The following is an 18,057-nucleotide window of genomic DNA, read 5'->3' as shown; positions in this document are numbered from 1 at the left end:
TCTTCTAGTCCAACCCCCTGCAAATGCAAAATTGCACACAAAGTGTGTATTTTGGGAGAAATTCTCACTAAAGGGCTGATAAAATTCATGTGTGTGTGTGTAAGAGGGAGAGAGATGAAATCTATATATGTCTGCAGAAATGTGGATAGTTGAACTTAAGATTGGAAAAATGGGAAACGGAGACAATCATAGAATTGTATAGTCGGCCGTGACCACAAGGGTCAGGTAGTCCAACCCCCTGCAATGCAGGAATCTTTCACCCAATGTGGGGCTCGAACTGATGATCCTGGGATTAAGAGTCTCATGCTTTACTGACTGAGCTATCCAGCCTTCTAACAGGTATCCAAATACTGGCTAACAGCAGGGTTTCCACAAATCCAAAAGAAGAAAAGTAGAGGGGATCCCTGAGCTGTGGCTAAGGAATCAGTGCTTAGTTAGTGCGCTGCCCCCAAGTACAAAATAGCATCGGTAGCAAAAATGAAGGCTCTGTGCTGAGTTGCCTTCTCCATAACATTTAGTACAATTGTACTGTGTGCTTTCTCACTGCAGCCAACATCGCTGACTGCCCCTGCTGTCAATGTAGAAATGCATATTATAATGCTATCACACCACAGGGTAACTTGCATTGCAAATTATGGGAGAAAACTAGAAGCTACTGTTTGAGCCCACAACCCTGTATTTTCTTAACATTTAGTTCCACCTTTGGGTAGCAGAGGTTGCTTCATCACTTGGTTTTCCAAAGAGAGCCTGCTTGCCCTCATGCAGGATTCCTCCTCATATAAAGCACCAACCTAATGTGACGCCCTGTACTAACCTGAACCTTTAATAATATCCCAGTGTTTCCATCCCATGAACTCCTGGGGTCTTCTAAAGTTTCACAAGAGCTGGTGCCTAATATGCCCAGCTGCCAGAATCCAGAAATAGCACCCATCTTTTGCCAAGAAAGCATGCCCCTTCTGCTACCAGTGCCATGATGTGGGCACTAAGACCAAGGCCTTTTGAAGGGCTCAGGCTATGTTTTATCTCAGTTATAAGCTTCACCTTTACTGAAAGGTGTCCCTTCAGTTAAGGTAGTCTAGCTCACTCCAGCAACCTTTTACTTCAGTGAAGCAGTGGAGAACCTGATTATACCGAGGTTTCTGTAATGGAGTCCTCAGTGCAACATCTCTGGGCCCAGGTGCCATGAGCTTATCTTGCAGACTAGCTTCTGCATACAATTCCCCTTCCAGTTCAGAAATCCTAGTGACATGATGCCCAATATCCAAACTGCTCTTCATCTCCTTTTGGATTTCGCCTCTGCATATTGGTTCAGTGGGTAGTGATGTCTGGTTTACTTTTGTGAACCCAACCTCCAGCAACACACATGAACGCACCCACTTAAAAGCACAGATTCATCAGCCTCATTTGCAACATTATACTGAGCTGGAGTAGAGCATGATTTCACATTTTATAAGATGAAATTCCTGCTGCTATAAAAAGAAGGTCACAAAGGAAGGACGTCAGTTCCACCAACTGTTTTTCATAACAAATGCTAATAACGTGCATGGGAAACATGGAGCACAGCAACAAACTAAGTTGGCAAATAATCAATACATAGTCTTGTTTGCAATTAGAAATCCATGAGCATGCATAAACATAATGGCTCTAAGGGATTCTTAACTGTAGTTTTTCATCCTGGGAGCATGGGTGTTGCAGCTATATTTGAGGCTTTTAATTATCAGACTTGGTGGGAAACTAGTTTGGTATGCTAATTGCAAATCATGCTTTGGAATCATTTACATGCATTAGTCCCGAAATGTCTTCATGACATGTGATAAAACAGACTCGAGTGATGAAAGAAATCTAAAATTACTGTTCTCACTTTAAAAAATGGTGGAGGGCTCAGATGTCACCAAATGCGAATGGGAAACATGCCCAAAATGTGGGAAGAAGACATCATTGTAGAAGTATCCTTTGTGTTTGTAAGGCTGCAACTACATTATACAGGACAGAGATGGGGAATTTTGTGCCTCCAATGCCCATCATCCCTGACCATTGGCCATGCTGGCTGGGGCTGATGTGTGTTGGAATCCAATACAATCTGGAGGGACACAAGTCCCCCACCCTTGACTCAGGAGTTGTTTGGTTTCCACCAAGTTAAGTAGTGTCACATCTGTTACTGGAGAGATGTCTAATCTTCTGCCATTTTGTATGTCCACTCATGACTCAAAAGGCTAGTAAGAACCTGGAATACCAGGGGAAAGTGCACTTGAAATTTTCCCACCCAAACCCTCTGTTGAAATGGACAAGGAAGAATCAACACTCTATATATTAATGAGGGGTCTCAAGAAATCATTAAACATCCAACCTGCTTACACTTCCTAATCTTTTCAATGATTGCACTTATTGTCTGGAAATGAAGAGGCCTAAGATTCTGTGTGATTTTTAAAAGGAAGCCTTCACACTCCAGATAAAGTCTAGGTCCCCATTCTGAGAGTCTCAGCAGCTGGATCTGTCCAGAACAAAGTGAGTCTCTTTTCTCCTCAAATCTACATGAAATCCACCAAGAATTGGTGTCTCATTAGCTTAGCTGGCTGGTAGACATTCTACTCTAAATCCCAAACTTCGGGGGATTCTAGAAAAAAGTATTACTGTGATAAACATAGCAAGACTTAGCCTGCTTTCAGACAGGTGGTTCCTGTCTCTTCCCAATTGTTGCTCTTTCGTTGTAAGCTACACCCAGGAATTGACTTCCTTTACTACCTGGAGTGTTGTGCTTTCGCTATGTGACATAGCTGTTGTGAGTTTGGCCATTTGCAGGCCAGCACACATGCACTATAACCCTTGTGTTGGGTGCCATTTTATGAGATATATTTGCTTTCTCGGGCTCCATCTGAACCCAGTGAACCTTAGCATCAAGGTAAAAACCCTTCCGCTCTTTCTTTCTCCCACTTTTCAATTTCTCTTGGAATTCCCCATTCTCTCGCCTCCTCAGAAACTGAAGCAATCCACCACACGGCCTCCACAGCTGGCCAACATCCCACTTCTGGTTCCTTCTCCTCTACTTATCCCATTCTTGGGACAACCTCCACAGTTAATCAATAATTTGCCATCTGTTGCACTTTCCCAAGAATGCTCCTTTTCAAAATGCTCTGATCTCACCTCAGTTGCCCCCTGAGTACTCTACAAAGGCACTCTGGGCCATTAAAAGAAAAAAAAATCTAAAACTATGCATGCATGCTCCTAGTATTCAAAAAAGGTGCTAAATTCTAGGTTAGCTTTATCAAAGAAGTGGCTTGTTCTTTGTGAGAATAGAGTGAGGGTAATAGCGGACGTTGGAGTTGATTTTCCTCTAATAATCTGTGTTTCGGAAAGGTTTGTTCCCTGAATGCAGAGAAGTCATTTGCAGATGTGGACATGTCCCAAGCAAGCATGGCAACACATTTCCTCCTCTCCTCTTTCTGAGTTTCATATTGTACTATAAAAGGTGTGATGATGTGATGTTAGCCTACTGCGATGTCAGTGTTCAGTGTCCCCACCCCTGTTAAGCAGCAGTCAATGAAGCACAGTGGATCAAGGAAATTTGCAGTGCAGCAATGTTGCAGCATGGGTTTTGCAGTGCTAAGTATCATGTAGAGGAGGGAGGAAGATACATGATCACTCTGCCAAAGCAGCAGAAGTGGTTGGTTCCTGCTGGTGAACCACTTTGCCAGCTATTGCTGGCATTCCATGTTCCAATGTTACTTTTTGCAAAGAATTTTGGTTAATCTCGGCATTGAGAAAAGCAATCCTAAAACAAACATGAATGGATCCGTCACCATTTCCTCATTCACAACTCCAGCTAGTAGTTGACTCGTGTAGACTAAAACAGCATGTTACTCAACACTACTACATCTTATGTCTTTTATATAGTAGTTCCCTAGAAGATGAGTTGTTGTGCAAGTAACATAACGTGTGTCCTCTAGAGTCACGCCATTCTCGCCAATACAAAGTCTTGAAAATTTTCTCCATTCTCTCTCTCTCTCTCTCTCTCTCTCTCTCTCTCTCTCTCTCTCTCTCTCTCTCTCCATGGTATACGGTAATTTATTTAGCATTTTGGTGAGGGTGGGGTTGAGCTTACTTGATTATTGTGAGATTGCTGTGGGTGCTGTGCAGGGATGGAAGAATTTTAAATTTTTTTGCATTTTTATGAGAATCTCTGTGTGTGTGAGAGAGAGAGGGAGGGAGGGAGGGAGGGAGGGAGAAATAATCCAGAGAAAACATTAGGGGGAATTACATGTTACCAAAATGTGTCAGTTAGTAAAAACTGCAAATAAAAATGTATTTTTAGAATAAATTTTTCATTAAGCTGTTGATTAAGTTTCATTGGGATTTTTAAAAAATAAAAAATGGCAAACTATTGTAGAAATAAAGAGAAGTGAATTTAAGTTGGGGGAGAAATGAGAAAAACTGGGAATTGACACATTTGTCCCTCCCCAGTTGTGCACATTTCTCTTTCCATTAAACAATTCTGCAGTGCTCTGCAGCCTCCCTAGCTGCCTGTGCCTTCCCAAGAGGCCCCAAGGGAGAAGCTAACTCATGATGCCTACCCCCCAGCTTTCAGTGAAACACAGAAAGCCAGAGAGGTGTGTCAACAAAGAACCTAAGAGTGCTGTGTGCACTTATTTTAAGTACTTCTGTATAGCTGGTATGGAACAAGGCAATTTGTTAAATGTCACCCCCCCCCAAAAAAAAAAAAATGCTGGGGGAGTACCATACCTGCTCTGACCCTTCTGCACTGGCTTCCCATTAGTTTTTGAGCCCAAATCAGTGCCCACATCCACTTAGTCTTAAAGCCCAGAATGATATCTGTAAGGAGGCACCTTCTTCTCATGGGAGCCTTCCCAGGCAATGAGAATATGTGGGGCCACCATGATTCACATAACTTTTGGTTTTTTTGTTGTTGTTGTAAGGGAGCATCCCAGTTTGACTCATGAGGCCATTTCCCCCAAACCAGGGCCACCTGTCCCACAAGTGACATGGTATGCAATGTCAGATATGGGGCAGGTAGAGGCACAATTGGCTGGGCTGCACAATGGAATTCCTTTCAAGGAACACAATCATAAAGCCAATCCCTGCAGAAATCACAGCTGAAGCCCTATCAACTGTGTTGCACACTGACTTCAACCATGCTGAATTGGCTACGTGACTGAGTTCCCCATGGGGGAATTTGATTGCACAGCTGATCCTTTCAGAAAGCAACTTTGAAAGCCCTATGTATAGCTTTTTGACATACATAGGGCTGGCAAAGCCCCTCCCACCGTGATTCCCTAGTGCTAAACAACTAGCTGGCTGTTGGGTGCTTGGACAGAGCTGTGCAAGGCACTTTGATTGGGGTCTGTGCGTCAAAGTTGGCCCTCAGGAGTGGGAACAGATAAGGATCTGACTCACTAGGCCACAAAGATTCCCCACCCCCTGCTCTAAGGGCATGGCATGGAACATTCTTGGTGCTGTGCCTAGACTTTGGAGGGACCCTACAGAAGGTGTCGGAATCTCCGTATGACTGAGCTACTCCTCCGGTCGTGTCTTCAGAATCTCCTCTGACGGTGATTAACGACCTAAGCCCTTGATGAGGCTTCAGGCACGTTCCCCCATTCCACAGAGTATCTGGACAGCAGAAGGAGTCGAAATATGTGCTACATCGCTATGTTTTATTTCTAACTACGCAGGACAGAAAAGAATATGCATCTGCTCTCTGTGAAAGACAGAGAACCAACTGGGACAAAGAAACAGGAAACCAGTAACATGAACATCTGTCTCCCATCTCCCGTGAGACTTCCAAGAGACTGGAATGTAAACAGAGTCTTGTGACTCCAAGCACTGCACAGTGGCATAACAGAACCCTATCAGAAGGAAGTGTACCTGATCCCTCCATCGGCATATAAAATCCATTCCTCTTTGCTAATTCAGAGATTACTGCTAAGGAAGGGAACTTTATTGCCGATACTTTGTAATTTAATAGAATTTTAATTGCTCTCTGGTTTTATTGTATCTCTGCTACTGGGTTACATTGTATGGTATCTGCAAATTTTAATGTAGATTTTGTCCATTGCATGTTGCTTGGAGTACCAAGTGGTAAAAATAATACTAATAAAAGCAATGAGTAACCCCAAACTTTTAATGACATAGGTTCCATTCAGTTAAAGGATGTGCTATTTATGAAACAATATTTATTCTGAAGTGAGACCTATTGCTTTCAAAGGGACTTGGGCTGAAACGTAATCCCCTTCTTTTCCTGGGAAGATTGGGTTTATAAATAATCTATTTGCATCTCTCTCTCTCCCACACTCTCCCTCTCCCCCCCCCCTCTCTCCCATACACACTCTCCCTCTCAGAGGCCAGGTCTACCCATTGATCTTAATGGGACTTACAACTATACAAGATAAAAAGAGTCTGATGAATCAGGCCATTGACCCATCCAGCCCAGCATTCTGTTCTTGCAGATGCCTTTGAGACGCTTGCAAGCAGAACTTGAGCACAGCAGAACAACAATTGGCACTGAGGGGCATTATTCCTCCAATAGTGGATGCAAACCATAGTCATTATGGCTAGTAGCTATCTTACTTGTGAGCTGGCTCAAGGCATTTTGCCGCCTGAGGCAAAAGAGAAGGTGACAAGAGGTCTCTCCATTCAACAAAAGTCTACCAGCCTGGCAGTTGAATTGTACTTTGACACTGGCAATGGAACATTGCCCTCCACTTGAGGGTAGCAGGCTAAGCTTAGGGAATTCAGGGCAGGCCGCAGTCCACACTCACACTCCTCTCTCCACTCTTTCTGTTTCTGAACATGTTTAGAAAGATGTTGTTAGTGTACAAAGAGATGTTCAGTGTATCTTCTTTGCTCCAAACACAGTGATCGGGAAGGGATCATTTCTAGACTGCCCAGGCGCTATATTCACCAGAGGGAGATTAATACATTAATACATGAAAGGGCAAGAAATAAGTTGCTTGTAGAGGATTGCAAGTCTTGAGAACTTTTACATACAAAGGTTGGACTTGAGGACCCACAAATTGCCTTCCAAATCTATGTGGTATCTGGTTTGTTAAACGACGAGCATGTGGGAGTTTTACAATTATTTACATTATTAGTTCATTTGTAGGAGTTTCACTATCAGCCTGGTAACATGGTTGTTTTGCTCTCTTCCATTTCCAAGTATACTGTTTTGTTTTCTTTGCTCTGCAAGATTAGGGCTTTTGGAAAAACATTGCACCATAACGTTATGTCAATAGCTCCATTGTAAATTGTGAAGTAATGATCTTATAAGATTGTATCTTTGTTCTCTTCTCGTTCCAAACACACTATTTTCTTGACTGTTAAGATCTCTGCTTCGTTGAAACCTTGCGCGAACAAATCTAAAAAACCCAAAAATGAAACAGGGGGAGGGGGGCTGCATCCAGCAACCCCAGTGGCATGACACTTTGGTGTCTCCGATAGTTGTGGTGTGGGTGACAGACTCTGGAGTGCTTTTTGGCAAAGGGGAATGGGCCCAGGCCAACTGTATGCCTGCCTAACCTCTTTGCTTCTTGCCTTGCCTAGCCTGAGTCACTCACATGTTCCAACAAGCCTTTGGTCCCATACGTGTCAGTAATTTTCGTCTGCTTGGTTGGTGTGTTCAAATGCTGTATTTTTTTCTCTTTTTTACTCTGTAAACTGCCTTGGGGCTCCATGAAAACTTGCTCTTCCTTATGCACCAAGACCACCCAGCCCTCTCCCCACTTAATCCAGAGGACTTGGGCTCTTTCTGCTCAAGGCACCCAAAGAAAGCACCACAGGCCTCAGCCCTGTTTCTTGTTCCACTTCTGCACCAGACATCTAAAGCACCCGTATGCCACTTTGAACAGTCATAACCACCTGAATGAATGAGCTGCAGTTTGTTGAAGATGCTGAGAATTGTTAAGGGACCTCCATTCTCCTCAGTGAGCTACAATTGCCAGAATTCCCTGGGAAAAGAATTAAACCACTCTGGTCTCCTAACTACTGTCAACACCCTTAACAAAGTGCAGTTTCCAGGATTCCTGGGGAAAGCTCTGGCTGTTAAAGTGAAATAATAGTGCTTTACATACAGTACGTGGGGTAAAAAGGTAAAGGTAAAGGACCCCTGGATGGGGAAGTCCGGTCAAGGGCGACTATGGGGTTTCGGCGCTCATCTCGCTTTTCAGGCCAAGGGAGCTGGGGTATGTCCAGACAGCTGTCCGGGTCATGTGGCCAGCATAACTAAACTGCTTCTGACGCAACGGGATGCGGTGACAGAAACCAGAGCGCACAGAAATGCCGTTTACCTTCCCACCACAGTGGTACCTATTTATCTACTTGAACTGGCATGCTTTCGAACTGCTAGGTTGGCAGGAGCTGGGAGCTCACCCCGTTGTGGGGATTAAAACCACCGTCCTTCTGATCGGCAAGCCCAAGAGGCTCAGTGGTGCTAAGAGGAAGGCACGCTTGGCAAATCCACACTGTGATCAACTCCCGCCCAGAAACCAAGGTCCCCACTGTGGAAGGACATGTGGATCCAGAATTGGCCTCCACAGTCACTTACGGACTCATTGTTAAAACCGTGTTTATGGAATACAATCTTACTCGGCTACGAGTGATAGCCAAAGAAGAAGAAGAAGACTTTGGCTAAGACAGGAATGCAGAACCTCCAAGTGTCCCTATTTTCCAGGGACAGTCCCCAATTTAGAGAAGTTGTCCCAGTTTCTGATTTGATCATCAGAGAAATGTTGGAGGGTATGGAATCATCCAAACCCATAGCTGTCTGAAGGCAGCCCTGTATAGGGAAGAGATTTTTTAATTTTTTTAAAATGTTTTATTATGTTTTTATATATGTTGGAAGCTCTGTTGCCCAGAGCGGCTGGAGCAACCCAGTCAGATGAGTGGGGTATAAATAGTAAAATTATTGTTATGGAATGGGAAGTCCCTATTTTCATCGGGAAAAAATGTTGGAAGGTATGGGAATGGGGAACTGCAAGCCTGGGAGATTGACATACATAGCTCAGTTGGTAAAGCATAAGCCACTTAAACTTAGGGTTGTGGGTTTGAGCCCTAAGTTGGGCAAACGATTCCTACATTGCAGGAGGTTAGACTAGATGACCCTTGTGGTTTCTTCCAACTCTGTGATTCTATGAAAAGTGGCCCTCCAAGCCTAGGCCAGTGTGGTGTAGTGGTTAAGAGTGGTAGTCTCGTAATCTGGTGAACCGGGTTCGCGTCTCCGCTGCTGGGTGACTTTGGGCTAGTCACACTTCTCTGAAGTCTCTCAGCCCCACTCACCTCACAGAGTGTTTGTTGTGGGGGAGGAAGGGAAAGGAGAATGTTAGCCGCTTTGAGACTCCTTTGGGTAGTGATAAAGCGGGATATCAAATCCAAACTCTTCTTCTTCTAGGCTCCACTCAGCACCCTCCTCAGCTTCTTTTGCTTGGCCAAAATGTGTCCTGTGAGAAGGCAGCAAAATGTTTTGGCCAACACTGGTAAGGCTGCAGCTGGAAACAGTTAGAAGGTCAGAAACCGAGCACACAAAGTGTGGAACTCAGATATAATTCTATTCTGAGTAGACACATTGAAATCAATTAACTTTGGATAGTTATGCCCACTAACTTCAGTGGGTCTACTCTGAGTAGGGCTACCTCAGGTAAGAATAGAAGTCCATGCAAACACATTCCCTCTGTTGTGTCCATCTTAATACGATCACATATTACAGTGCCGAAAAGCAGCAAATAAATGTTAATATAAACATGCAAGTAAATAAATTGTTATGGCCACAATCCTGCTGAGGTTAATTCTTGTTCTCCCTCCTGTTGATTTTTCAGAGAAGAATTAAGCAGTTACTCATTTGTCCTATGCTGAAATAAATGAGGTGGTTTTTTTAAATGCTCCACTTTGGCGGGCTCTTGCAACCAGTGTGCAGAGCAGGCACCAGTAACCCATATACCAACCGGGGATTAGAACGTCCTCCTCCGCTTTAGGGGAAAATTTCCAGTCTTCTTTGAGTCACCTTAGAATATATTTTGAAACTAAACTTGGTCCAAGGCCTGTTACCTCATCCACAAGGAATCCAAATTGATTTCATGCAAGCTTATGTTTTAAATAGCTGAAGGAAGCAAACGCAACCCTCCCTGCCCCCCCCCCCCACAATTTGGGGCAGGGCAAAAAACAACAACAAAAAAATGTCCATAGCTATGCAAACCGCTCAACCTGCAAATCTGAACAAAGTCCATTCTGAGTGGTTTGTTGTGCCCATTGTGTACTCCTCCTCCTCCTGCTGCTGCTACTATCGGTAATAAAAAATAATACCAGAACTATTCATTATGTGAGATGCTTCACAGTTAAAAGAGAGTTTGTTAAGCTGTTTTCCCAGCTCCTGCTCCCTTACTTCCAGTTCTAAACCAAAAGCAGCTCACAAGTTGGTTTCTGGCAGGTGGGTCACTTAGCAGGGAGGAAAGGGGCAAATAGAAGGGAGGTTGGTGGGGTGGCAGGAGTATAGGATTCAGTTGCAAATTCAGAAGTGCAGAGCCAGTATTGCACAGCAGATAAAGTGTCTGACTAGGACTGGGGAGACCAGGATTCAAATCTCCATTCAGTCATGAAACTCACTGCCAAATGTATTGCTCTGCTTTCCTTTCATCAGAGAGGCTGAGAGGAGTGTCCTGTCATCTGGGCAGCCCAGGATCTCCCCACACATTGCCCAAGCTTGTGACCCAGAGTGATCACTTTGGTGCTGCTAACACAGCAAAAAAAACAATGCAGTAGGCGGCAGCTATGAGTTACTGGTCTCTGCAAACACAGCAGGCTCTGTGGTTCCCCTGCAGTTTGATTTCACTCGTGGAGGCACACTTGTTATTGTTGTTTAGTTGTTTAGTCGTGTCCGACTCTTCATGACCCCATGGACCAGAGCACGCCAGGCACTCCTGTCTTCCACTGCCTCCCGCAGTTTGGTCAAACTCATGCTGGTAGCTTCGAGAACACTGTCCACCCATCTCATCCTCTGTCACCCCCTTCTCTTTGTGCCCTCCATCTTTCCCAACATCAGGGTCTTTTCCAGGGAGTCTTCTCTTCTCATGAGGTGGCCAAAGTACTGGAGCCTCAGCTTCAGGATCTGTCCTTCCAGTGAGCACTCAGGGCTGATTTCCTTAGGAATGGATAGGTTTGATCTTCTTGCAGTCCATGGGACTCTTGACTCTTCCAGCACCATAATTCAAAAGGAGGCACACTATTGTCTCCGAAGACAGACGGATGCCAACAACAGCAAAAACTATTATTATTATTGTTATCATCATTATTGATTTATTAATCACCTTCTAAACAACAATCTTAAGGTGATGTACAATAAAGACAATAAAAAAATAAAACAGTCAATAGATTTACAGATATAATGATTAAGTGCAGGTGGAGGTACAGCTTTAACGTTTTGACAGATGTTCTAAACTCACTACTGCTGTTTCAGATTCCTAGGTGAACAGCTAGTACCTCCAAGAAACTTTTACAAAGACAAAAATCTGACTTTCTCACATTGCCTTCACTCTCCTTCTAACTACCACTGACGCACACACAAACACTGCTTGATGACATCATTCACAGCCAGGGGAGATGGAAAGATTTATTGAAAAGGCCAACTGTTGCACCCCATTGGTCCAGTTTCCATAACAGAGGAGGTTCGCCAGGCTAGGCCAGGCCTATTGAGGCAATCTTCTGTCCAACCGTTTTTTACCATTTTAGCAGGCACTCTTCATCAGCCACTGAATTATAAGGTTGGGAGGGTCCCTGAAAGGCCATACAGCTCAACCCACCAATCTTATGTCAGTACAGTGGTGCCCCGCAAGATGAACGCCTCACAAGACGGAAAACCCGCTAGACGAAAGGGTTTTCCGTTTTGGAGGCGCTTCGCAAAACGAATTTCCCTATGGGCTAGCTTCGCAAGACGAAAATGTCTTGCGAGTTCCTGCGGGGTTTTTTCCCTCGCCCCCCTTTTTCTAAGCCGCTAAGCCGCTTATCAGCTGATCCGCTAAGCCGCTAAAAGCCGCTAAAAGCCGCTAAGCCGCTAATAGCGCTAATCCGCTAAGCTGTCAATGGGCTTGCTTCGCAAGACGAAAAAACCGCTAGACGAAGAGACTCGCGGAATGGATTAATTTCTTCTTGCGAGGCACCACTGTATTATGTGTACTTATAAGAAGAAGAGGTGTTTGGGCAATTGCAGGAGAAAGCACCGGAGGTTGTCCGTTTCAGCAAAAGGATGATTCTGCTCAGTACAAATCCCACATCCTGGCAGAGAGCAATTCCAGACCAAAAAACCCACACTGCTAATTTGCTGCAAACATAGGTGTGTAACTGGTATCCCTATAAATGGGGATGCTTTGGGATGGGCCAATGCTGTCACTATGGTTTTGTGGCTGTCTCCATGCAACCCTGCCGCCCTGTTATTTGACTAAATGGAAAGATGATGTAAGGAAGATAGTGGAACATTCCCATGGCTGTGTCAGTGGCTTCCAAAATATGTTTGGAGTTTCGCAAACTCTCCACCCCAAAACACCATATTTGTGTATGGTTTGGGATTTGGGACATTGGTCCTCCAAAACAGCCCTTTGCAGATGTCGAGAAATTCCCAGCTCCAAGTAAAAGGACACTAGCAGAAAGTCTTCTTCTTGGAATGTGTTGGGGACTTACAATTTCCATGTGACACCCACGAGTGTCAACAGAGATTAGGCGAATAGCTCACCCGTGCACCAGTGAGGGAAGACATCTCCAAATTTAGAACAGTAATGTGCCAAAGTGGAAACACCTTTCACAACACCCATGGCAAACATTACAAGAGGAACATTGACTACAAGAGGAACATTTATTTAAAGGGTGCTGATGTTCTGCAGCAATTTTGAGGACATTTGTAATCCTATTTTTCTCCATTTTACAGCTCATTCATAAAATTATACAGGAATGTTCCCTAAGTATGAGATGCAGGAAAGGAACCTCATCACACGCACACCTTCAACGCCTCCCTCTCTATGGAGGCGCAGGTTGCAGCTACAGCAAAGGTGGCCTTTTTCCATCTCCTCCATATTAAGCAGTTGGTCCCTTACCTTTCTCACCCCAATCTGGCCACAGTGATCCATGTGATGGTCACCTCCAGGCTTGATTACTGTAATTCACTTTAAGCGCGGCTGCCCTTGAAGCTGACCCAGAAACTCCAGCGGGTCCTTACGGAGTCCTTGCCGTGGGATCACATTCAGCCAGTGCTTTACCAGCTGCACTGGCTCCCAGTGGAGTACAGGGTCAGGTTTAAGGTGCTGGTTTTGACCTTTAAAGCCCTATGCGGCCTAGGACCCTTGTACCTACAGGACTGCCTCTCCTGGTATGCCCTGCAGAGGACCTTAAGCTCCATAAATAACAACACTTTGAGCCCCTTCTGAGCCCCTTCTGAGGTCAGATTGGCCTTAATCAGGGCCAGGGCCTTTTCAGCTCTGGCCCTGGCCTTAGCCCTACCACAGGAGATCAGGGCTCTGCGGGATTTGACAACTTTCTGCAGGGCCTGCAAGACGCGGCTGTTCCACCTGGCTTTTGGGCTGGACTCAGTCTAACCTACCCTTTCATTTATTTTTATTTTTTTAATGGAACCTCTTATATGGGATTTGTATATAAATTTTCCCTTGGCTCTTTTTGGTGGCCCATGTAGGACCAGTATGGATAGTTGGCCCTGGTGAATATTTGACATTTTCTCCCCTTATGGCTTTGATCTATGGGCTACCACTAAAACGAGGCTGCATTTTAAGCTGCATTTTAAACTGTATTCTAACTTATATTCTAATCAACTGTTTTTGTTTGTTTGTTTTTTATGTTTTTATCGTATTTCTATTCAGTGTTAGCCGCCCTGAACCTGGTCTTGGCCGGGGAGGGTGGGGTAGAAATAAAATTTCTTCTTCTTCTTCTTCTTCTTCTTCTTCTTCTTCTTCTTCTTCTTATTATCATCATCATCATCATCATCACCAGGCAGGTAGTTTTGCAATTCACACAGTCCAATGGTATATAAAGCAAGCATCTCCACATCCTTACGTCCTGGTCTGCACTTGAATTATCTCATGGGTGGGAGTCAGCTAAATCATACTCAGAAGTAGACTCACTGACATCAACAGACTTACTTAAATCCATTGATTTTAGTCAGTTGGATCTCATCATATGTTTCTAGCATCCCATCAACTCTTGACTCCTTGAACTCATCCATTTTTCCTGACAAAATTCTTGCAGTATCCTTTCCTCAATGCCGTGTGTTGATTTGTGTGTGTGTGTGCGCGCACCTCATATGCGTTCTTCCATGCCATTGGTTGTTTTTTATTGTGGTGGTCCTCTCCTCCCCCAAATAATTTTTTTTAAGGCTTTTTCGTAATGCAATAAAATAAAAAAACAGACTAACCTAAATGAAAACAAAAGGGGAAAGAGAAAGAGAACATAATAATAATACAAAGTCCTCTCTCAAGGGTCGATCTTAACCCAAGCATCCCTTTCTTTTCCCACCCTGGAAGATCTTCCCTTCCCTGCCTCTCACACAGAGTCTTTCACTGGTGGTCCCTTCCTCGGTGCCATTAACTGATCTTTGTTTTTAGGTCTTTTGCATCTGAAGAAATATCCCCTCTCAAAGAAAGATACCCCACATAAATATCAGTGGCATCTGTTGAGAGAGACCTGCAAAATGGAGGCTTCAGATGTCAAGTTTGCTCACAAGAAGACATAATTGTTGGGATGCATGATCACCATTCATTCAAGCACCATATTCATTCAAGCACCATGCATGCCCTGTTGAATGTCAGCAACACACAAAGGCTCTGATAAAGGGTCCTGAGATAGGGTGGCAGCTACAGGGGGAAGAGTTTACTGAGAAGAGTCTCCTTTTCATTTTCATCTTGTAGCCCATTTCACGGTCAGGTCCCTGGTTACCTTTTAAAACGTTACAGATCACAAAGGAAGTGCTGGACTCAAGCTAGGCAGAGATTTGATCCTTCTAGACTTCTCCTTACTCAGCTTATTTCCTTGCCAAAAGCATGTCAGAAGTGTAAAAGACCCATTCCAGGTGAGGCAACAGAAAGTGCTGTTGGCTAGTCTGCTGCTGAAACAAATCCAACTAGAGAATCAAATTTCTCTTTAGAAAAAAGAAAGAAAGAGAAATCTACTGCTCTTTGCTATGCACCAGAGAGGCATGTGGCAGTTCTGTGTGGATACAGGGTACCGCCCCATCAGATGGTAGGGAGAACTGGGGACGGGAGACAACTTTCATGCCCTGAAACATCTGGCTAGGCAATTGGCATTATCTTGGTTTCCATCACAGAGACCCCAAAGAGACCAGATTCTTCCTTGATGGAGGAGGCAAGGGCACTTTAACCAAAAAGGCACCTTCCGGTGAGGGTGTGGCTAGCAACAGGAATACTGCAGCTACATGAGGCTCTGCCTCTGTTTGATGCTTTCTGAGGAAACATCAGAGCTTGCCTTCCCATAGCTGGACTCCAATGGCCTGGATGGTCAGGGATGGTGGTAGATGCAGTCCAACAACATTGGAAGGACTACAGCTTTCCCAGACTGGCCCTAAACCAACATTTGCATCCTATACCGCAAGAACTGCCTTTTTAATTCACTCACCAAAGAAAGGCATTCCTCACTCAGTAAAATCAGTGGGGGTTTTCAAGGTCAGATAGGGAAGAAATTTGGTCCAGTCTGCATTTAAAGGCAAACCTTGCCTCATGAAACCCATCAAACACATCCTGAGCCAAGAAGAAGAAGAAGAAGAAGAAGAAGAAGAAGAAGAAGAAGAAGAAGAAGAAGAAGAAGAATTTATTATTTGTACCCCGCCCATCTGGATGGGTCTCCCCAGCCACTCTGGGCAGCTTCCAACAAAGATTAAAAATACATTAAAATGTCACACATTAAAAACTTCCCTGAACAGGGCTGCTTTCAGATGTCTTCTAAAAGTCTGGTAGTTGTTGCTCTCTTTGACATCTGGTGGGAGGGCGTTCCACAGGGCGGGTGCCACTACCGAGAAGGCCCTCTGCCTAGTTCCCTGTAGCTTTGCTTCTCGCAGTGAGGGAATCACCAGAAGGCCCTCAGCACTGGACCTCAGTGTCTGGGCAGAACGATGGGGGTGGAGACGCTCCTTCAGGTATACTGGGCTGAACTCCCTCCCAACTGAGATTAGGCAGGCATTCTCTTTGCTGAGCTTTAGGTGCAAGACTAGGGGCTTGTCCACACATACGCTTGTCCCGTGCCTAGAAAATATGTGTCCAAACGGTTTTCTGTTTGCCCTGCTGCTTTCCCCACAGCTTCTCATTCATCCCCTCTTAAGTTTAGTGCCTACAAATGTCACAGTTGACCTAGATGTTTGCAATGTAAGAAAAGTGACCCACTCACAACAGCCATCACAGTCGATACTGTCTTCCTAGCTCGGTTCTGCTAATGTAACACCCAGAGTGGGACAGTAATAAGCAGCTCCAATTTAGTTCAAACCAAACAGAATCAGTCAGCAAATTTGCTAATAATGTCAAGTTCACCCATCTTGCTGTGGGGCCTCCATTGAAGTATTCTTTGTTGAGAGCATGGTGGCTCTGAGGTCAGCAGCAGAGTGCCAAAGGAGATGAAAGTGCAATTTCTCTGGATTCTGACCATTGTTGATATCAGAATTGTGCCCATCTTCTTCTCGTGTACAGAAACCTACCAGTTTGCCATAATTGCAGCACTTTGCTCTTTGTTTCATAAATCCAGGATTTGTCAGAAAGGGAGCTTTTACTTTGTATCATAAACATTTGGGGAGAATATGCCTGCAGGACTTCCAATTATGCATGACTTCATCATATGGCTTTAGGAGGGAATTGAACTTCATTTCTTTGTTTTGACTTTCCATTTCTAAAAAATAAACATACATACGGATATTTGACTGCCATTTCAAAATGAATTGTTTGATTAACTCCATCATCCTGCCATTCCTAACTTAGCTGTTTTGGTTATCTGAAAGCTCTTCTTTCTCTGTTCTCTGCTTTTGTTTATAAAAGGGAAAGATATATATGGCATTGTCTAAAGAGACAAGCATAAGTAGAGGCAGATGTTGCATCAGTTCCCCTGCATGCTTTTCAGCTTTCCCAAACAGCGCCTTTGCATGCTGAGTGTAAGTTGAGCATTGGAGTGTCTGCTTGGCTGTGGACCAGGTAGAACCAACTCTTCTGTGCATTTAGAAACTGGCTTTTGCACTTTTCAGCTTTAAAGAGCAATTGCACTTCAGGTCTTGTATCTGCAGCTGCAAGAACTGAATAAGGAGTTAAAATGCTGTTGTTGTTATCTTGCTCCACTCAAGCTTGACCTCTGCACACATATTGTTTCCAGGGTGCCAGGCCATACGTGCATCAAGACATCCTTCACCATCAGTTGTGAGTCGGGATGGGTAAGAAGTTTGATTCAGTTTGCATTTCAAGGCAACCTACTGAAATTTTGCTTTCTGAAACAATCTACAAACTGAAATGCAGCTGTCCCTCGAAATGCACTCTTCTCTGAATTTTGCAGTGCAATTCTCCAGCTGAGTCCTGTGTACAAAATTGCATATACTAGGGAAATGTATTCATAAAACTACATATATTCATGAAAATAACATACACATATGCCCTATTTGCAAAAATGTACGTGTTGGGCAAAAAGTGCATATTATGTGTGTATTTGGAAAAATGAGCCTTAAAATGCTGGTGATTTTCACAAGGACTGTTTGTTTGTTTGTTTGTTTGTTGCAAACAGATGTGAGAGAAACCAAATGTCACAGATCAACTATGCCACTTACTGTATATTTCATGGCATTTTGTCCCCATGGGTTACAATGTGACATGTGTGTGTGTACAAACATATGTTGTGAATGGTGGGAGAATATTTTTGATTCCCAGGATATGAGGTGGACACCCCTTGATATCCTGGGAGGAAAGGTGGGATATAAATGCAATAATAAATAAAAACAAAAAACTTCCATCATTTCTGACCAGTGTCTACATTGGTTAGAGCTGTTGGGAGGCTGAAGCCCAACCATAGCTTGAGTGCCAC

This window comes from Podarcis erhardii, assembly GCF_964252035.2.
Source record: "Podarcis erhardii genome assembly, chromosome: 3".
Classification (NCBI taxonomy): Eukaryota; Metazoa; Chordata; class Lepidosauria; order Squamata; family Lacertidae; genus Podarcis; species Podarcis erhardii.
The sequence above is the reverse complement of the archived record's forward strand: the minus strand, read 5'-3'. Positions refer to the sequence as shown.